Source organism: Urocampus carinirostris, chromosome 13 (assembly GCF_059441175.1).
Source record: "Urocampus carinirostris isolate Australia breed hairy pipefish chromosome 13, RoL_Ucar_1.0, whole genome shotgun sequence".
Classification (NCBI taxonomy): domain Eukaryota; kingdom Metazoa; phylum Chordata; class Actinopteri; order Syngnathiformes; family Syngnathidae; genus Urocampus; species Urocampus carinirostris.
This window is the reverse complement of record NC_142361.1, coordinates 32,024,264-32,031,604: the sequence shown is the minus strand read 5'-3', so window position 1 is coordinate 32,031,604 and position 7,341 is coordinate 32,024,264.

The window sequence follows — 7,341 nt, the reverse complement described above, 5'->3', positions numbered from 1 at the left end:
CATAAAGGGCTTGATACAGTACATGTTTGACCTTGGAAGGGACACGGTAATCAGTATGTACTTGAGGAAATAATATGTACTGAGTTCAACTTATATAACTATGGGCATAATATAGATATTGGACTAGTTTGTATGTTTAACACATGGTATGCCACTTGCTTTTTCGCAGACTTGTTTTCCCTTGATAATGTTAGCAATTGCATAACCAATATATAAATGCATATACAGTATACTTTTTTAAATACCGGAAGCTACTTATTTCAGGAAAGACAGTAAACGACAACAGCACCAGCACCAGCAACAACCACAACCACAACAACCACAACCACAACCACAACAACAACCACAACCACAACAACAACTACAGCAACACTGACAACAACTACAGCAACAGCAACCAATATGTTAACCCATTTTGTAACAATGACAATAAAGGTATATTATTTTCTATTCTATTCTATTCTATTCTATTCTATTCTATTCTATTCTATTCTATTCTATTCTATAAGCAACCACAACCAAAACAGCAACAGCAGCAGCAACAGCAGCAACAACAACAGCAACAGTAACAGCAACCACAACTTTAACAGCAACAGCTGCAGCAACAGCAGCAGCAACAGCAGCAGCAACAGCAGCAGCAACAGCAACAGCACAAGCAATAGCAACAGCCACAGCAACAACCACAACCACACCAACAACTACAGCAACACTGACAACAACTACAGCAACAGCAACCACATAAGCAACCACAACCAAAACAGCAACAGCCACAGCAAATACTACAACCACAATAAAAACTAAAGCAACACTGACAACAACTACAGCAAAAGCAACAGCAATAGCAACAGCAGCAGCAACAACCACAACCACAACAACAACTACAGCAACATGAAATGAAATGAAATGATCTGCATTTATATAGCGCTTTTCAAGTCAATGACTTCCCAAAGCGCTTTACATTGTGCTTCACATTTCCCAATAGCGGCCGTGATCTGTGCAGCCATGTAAGGCGCTAACCTGCTTATTGGGGGTATTGGGGGTTCAGTGTCTTACCCAAGGAAACTTCGACATGTAACACGGACGAGCCGGGATTCAAACTGGGATCCCTTAATCCTAAAACGATCGCTCTACCTCCTGAGCTACTGCCGCCCCAACACTGACAACAACTACAGCAACAGCAACCACGTAAGCGACCACAACCAAAACAGCAACAGCCACAGCAACAACTACAACCACAATAAAAACTACAGCAACACTGACAACAGCTACAGCAAAAGCAACAGCAATAGCAACAGCAGCAGCAGCAATAGCAGCAGCAACAGCAACAACAACCGCAACCACAACAGCAATAGCAGCAACAGCAGCAACAACAACAGCAACAGTAACAGCAACCACAACTTTAACAGCAACAGCTGCAGCAACAGCAGCAGCAACAGCAGCAGCAACAGCAGCAGCAACAGCAGCAGCAACAGCAACAGCACAAGCAATAGCAACAGCCACAGCAACAACCACAACCACACCAACAACTACAGCAACACTGACAACAACTACAGCAACAGCAACCACATAAGCAACCACAACCAAAACAGCAACAGCCACAGCAAATACTACAAAAGTCAATTCCATTGAAGTTGGGAAAAAGTTTAAAATGTCAGTAAAATTAGAATAGAATGACTTGCAAACCTTTTCTAACCCATATTTAAATGAATACACCACAAAGACAAGATTATCCATGTTCAAACTCATAAACTTTATTTCCATAAGCAAATAATGATAAACTTAGAATTTTATAATTGCAACAAGTGCCAAAGTAGTTGGGAAAGGGGCTTCTTCACCATTGTGTTACATCACCTTTCCTTTTAATAACACTCAATAAACGTTTAGGAAGTGAGGAGACTAGTTGTTGAATCGTTGATAGTGGAATCCTTTCCCATTCTTGCTTTATGTACAGCTTCAGCTGTTCAACAGTCCGGGGTCTCCTTTGTCTTATTCTGCGCTTTATAATGCGCCACACATTTTCAATGGGAGACAGGTCAGGACTGCAGGCAGGCCAGTCAAGCACCCGCACCCTCTTACTACGAAGCCACGCTGTCGTGAGACGTGCAGTGTGTGGCTTGGCATTATCCTGCTGGAAGAAGCAAGGGCGCCCATGGTAAAGATTCTGTTTGGATGGCAACATACTTTGTTCCAAAACCTGAATGTACTTTTCTGCATTAATGGTGCCTTCACAGATGTGCAGGTTACCCATTCCTTGGCCACTCATGCACCCCCATACCATCACAGATGCTGGCTTTTGCACTTTGCGTGCATAACAGTCTGGGTGGTTCTGTTCTTCTTTGGACCGGAGGACACGACGTCCACAATTTCCAAACACAATTTGGAAAACTGACTCATCAGACCACAGAACACTTTTCCACTTTGTATCAGTCCATTTTAGATGGGCTCGGGCCCAGAGAACCCTGCGGCGTTTCTGGATGTTGTTGATGAATGGCTTACGCTTTGCAACATAAAGTTTTAACCCACACTTACGGATATAGCGTCGAACTGTATTGACTGACAGTGGTTTTCCAAAGTGTTCCTGAGCCCATGTGGTGATGTCCTTTACACATTGATGTCGGTTCTTAATGCAGTACCGCTTGAGGGCTCGGAGGTCACGGGCATTCAATAATGGTTTACGGCCATGCCGTTTACGCACAGTGATTTCTCCAGATTCCCTGAACCTTTTCACAATATTATGGACGGTAGATGATGATATCCCTAAATTCCTTGCAATTGTACTTTGAGGAATGTTGTTTTTAAACTGTTCAACAATTTGCTCACGCAGTTGTTCACAAAGAGGTGAACCTCGCCCCATCCTTGCATGTGAATGACTTAGCTTGTTCGGGTCTCCCTTTTTTATACCCAGTAACAACTCTCACCTGTTGCTAATTCATCTGTTCACCTGCAAATAGTTGGTTGATTTCCATTCATCCACTTTCTGAGTAGTTATTGACACCTGTCCCAACTATTTTGGCACGTGTTGCTGTCATCAAATTACAGAGTTGATGATTTTCTCCCAAAACAATAAAGTTTATGAGTGAAGACAATAAATATGTTGTCTTTGCTGTGCATTCATTTAAATATGGGTTGAAAAGAATTTGCAATTTACTTGGATCAATTTTTATTTGCAATTAACACACTTTCCCAACTTCATTGGAATTGAGTTTTGTACAACCACAATAAAAACTAAAGCAACACTGACAACAACTACAGCAAAAGCAACAGCAATAGCAACAGCAGCAGCAACAACCACAACCACAACAACAACTACAGCAACATGAAATGAAATGAAATGATCTGCATTTATATAGCGCTTTTCAAGTCAATGACTTCCCAAAGCGCTTTACATTGTGCTTCACATTTCCCAATAGCGGCCGTGATCTGTGCAGCCATGTAAGGCGCTAACCTGCTTATTGGGGGTATTGGGGGTTCAGTGTCTTACCCAAGGAAACTTCGACATGTAACACGGACGAGCCGGGATTCAAACTGGGATCCCTTAATCCTAAAACGATCGCTCTACCTCCTGAGCTACTGCCGCCCCAACACTGACAACAACTACAGCAACAGCAACCACGTAAGCGACCACAACCAAAACAGCAACAGCCACAGCAACAACTACAACCACAATAAAAACTACAGCAACACTGACAACAGCTACAGCAAAAGCAACAGCAATAGCAACAGCAGCAGCAGCAATAGCAGCAGCAACAGCAACAACAACCGCAACCACAACAGCAATAGCAGCAACAGCAGCAACAACAACAGCAACAGCAACAACAACAACAGCAACAACAACAACAGCAACAGTAACAGGAAAAGCAACAGCAACAACAAGCATATATATTTTGGGAATAACGTGATTCACTGCTTCCCCACCCTTAGTTCTGTACCTCTTATTTCTTCCTAAAATGGAAAAAAAACTTGAAGATATGGTACTGCAGAATATTTGTAGATTCACAATATGCCCAATAGATGGCATTCCAGTGCTGTCAATTTTGAAACGTCACCCAATGAATTTTAGAAGTGACGCTGCTTTAAAGTTATATTTTACGTTAAAAATTGATTACAAGGGGGGGGGGGGGGGGGGGGGGGTTTAGGGGGGATCTGTACTGCACCTCAATGATGAGCTAGATTAATATATAAAAGAGCAGCGGTCACCATCCTTTTTTGAAGCTGATAACTACTATTTCTTTTTTACTGTACCGTGCAAATGGGTTTCTGTCCCTGAAATGACGACATCACGTTATTAATATCTTACCATTAATATCCAATCAGATTGAAAAGGGCTCAGTCAACCAATGAAAGAAGAGAAGCGGCTTTTTCGGCTCAACTCATTAAAGAGAGCCGGCTCCCAAACGGCTCACTTGCTTTGATGCATTATCTCATCTCATCAGCTACACCGCTTGTCCTCATTAGGGTCGCGGGGGGGCTGGAGCCCATCCCAGCCATCTCTGGGCAGTGGGCAGGGGACACCCTGAACTGGTTGCCAGCCAATCGCAGGGCACACAGGGACAGACAACTCATTCGCTCATTCACACCTAGGGACAATTTGGACCGGCCAATTCACCTGAAATGCATGTTTTTGGAACATGGGAGGAAACCGGAGTGCCCGGAGGAAACCCATGCAAGCACGGGGAGAACATACAAACTCCGCACAGGAAGTCTGGAGCTGGATTTGAACCCACGACAGGTTCCCATGACATGAACTGTGCCGCACAAGCGCTAACCACTGCGCCGCCGTGCTGCCCTTTGATGCATTATACTACGAATTATTATTTTGTGTAAAGAAGTTAAGAAAAAAAGGAACTATAAAAGGAGAAAATGAAAAAAGACAGGTTTGTGGTTATCCCTTTAATTAGTATATTACCAACAATAATTGAATGCAGAAAATGAATTCATAATTTGAATAAGAAAATTCTACTTAATTATATTTGCATGTATTTTTCCTTCTACAGTGAACGTCCAAGCGACTTCATTTTTGAACTTTTTTCATAATAAACCTCATTCATGTCGTGAACTCAGTACCTCACAACAAAATGTTCATTAACAATATCGGCGCAGTGGTTAGCGCTTGTGCGGCACAGTTCATGTCATGGGAACTTGTTGTGGGTTCAAATCCAGCTCCAGACTTCCTGTGCGGAGTTTGTATGTTCTCCCCGTGCTTGCGTGGGTTTCCTCCGGGCACTCCGGTTTCCTCCCACGTTCCAAAAACATGCATTTCAGGTGAATTGGCGAATGAGTTGTCTGTCCCTGTGTGCCCTGCGATTGGCTGGCAACCAGCTCAGGGTGTCCCCTGCCCACTGCCCGGAGATGGCTGGGATGGGCTCCAGCCCCCCCGCGACCCTGATGAGGATAAGCGGTACGGCTGATGAGATGAGATGAGATGATACAACGAAACACATGTACAATATAACATGTTAAACTACATAAATAAACACGTTTGAAAAAAATATGGTGTAAGATTTTATTTTGTAAGGGAAAATACGACAGTTTGTAAGGGCATGGAGCCCTGGAGCCCGACAGGTATGCATAAACTGACGAATTAGAGTTAGTTTAGCCATTCTGTTGTGATAGCTAAGGGTCGGAGAATGTCTCAACTAGGACGGTAACACAAAACATACTGCGAGTGTGTGTTCAAACAGCGAATGCTATGTCTGTAGGATGATCTGCTCTTGGGGGAGTCATGTTGGGCAAACAGGCCGGTCAGGGGCCAATCGCTGGCAAATGATGCCTTCGGAGGGTTCTCAACGAAGTGAGCCAAGATTTGGAATGGGGTTAATCCCATGTGAAAACAGCCAGACGTCTCTTGGCTCCTGAATAAATATCTGCCAATTAGAAGTGTCAGGCTCTGGTTGGAGACGAGCTGTGTATGTCTCCATGCGTACTGCAGCTGGGGATGAATTTCTATTGGCAGACACAATACGAGGACCTTACAATTTCGGTCTAATAGGTTCTGTTGGGAATTAAATATTAAAATTTACCGCTTACCAAATTTTTCGAATTAGTTATCTGACTCCATTAACCAAACACAACCTACATTCACCCAACACCCAACACACTACTTGATGGAAAAGATGAACAAGAAAGCCGACATTTTCACACGGGGGCAGATTTAATTGAATTAACAATTTAACTAAGACTACTCCATCAAAAACGGCTGAATTAGCGACGTTGGAGTCTCCGGGAAGCCCTCTTCTGAAGTCCTTTAGCTCTCTTCTTATTGGCCCACGTCTCCCCAAAAGATGGTGTCGGCTCCTCCCATGGGCCTGCCAATGACGCCCCCTGGGCTTCACCATTTCGAAGAAGAGCGTCGCGATGTCTGGATTAACCAAAACAACACCAAGCATTTCTACGTCATCAGGGCCTTTCTGGATGTGCTGATTATCTTATCAGCCTTACGTCCGGTTCCCGCTGTTCCTGTAAACAACATTTTCTACTAGGGTGTCCTGACATCGCACCACAGCCCAGCCAGGGAATATCTTTTGCATTAAATGTAATTTGTATTTGATCTTATAAAATCCTTTATAGTCAAATGTATAAAATCCTTCAGTTCCCAACGTAATTCAAATTTTTTGCTCAATGTAAACCTGGAATGTTGACAAAAAAATGTAAAATTACATTGATTATCAACCTAAATCGATAGCGGACCATAGATTGTTATTGAATAGAATTCTTGAGTATTAGTCAAAAAAGTAATTAAAAAAAACGTAAAATCTAACTAGACAAGACATGGAAAAAACTATCATTGTACTGTAAATATATTTTTATGAGAAATGTATTTTTCTTTTGAAAAACGAAAAGTAAAACTGTATTCAATACGAGTGGATAATGAAGCTGTCCAGTAAGTTTTTAAACAAACATGTGAATAAGGTGTCCTTTTTTAACTGTCTTAATGCTTGCCACTGTCAGAACCAGAACAAAAGGTAAACCCAAAACTTATTGAACTTTGTTGAGTAAGCGGAGAAGTCAGGCGCGGAAAAACAAACGCCAGCGATCCGGTGCTCACTGGGCAGGAAAAGCAGGAAGCCCTTGAGATCGGAGCGTGGTCGGAGGACGGAAACAAGTCGGGTAGCCGGGACAGGAGATCGGAGCATGGTCAGTGGACGGAAACAAGTCGGGCAGCCGGGACGGGTGATCGGTGCGTCGTTGGAGGGCGGAATCAAGTCAGGTAGACGGAGACGATCGGAAAGCCAGAGGCAGACGAGCAAGATACAGGACAGGACGGGCTAGAACAGGACGGGACAGGGCGGGACGGATGGGAGCCAGAGTCAAAAAGTACTTGACTTGCATGTGCGGAGGTTC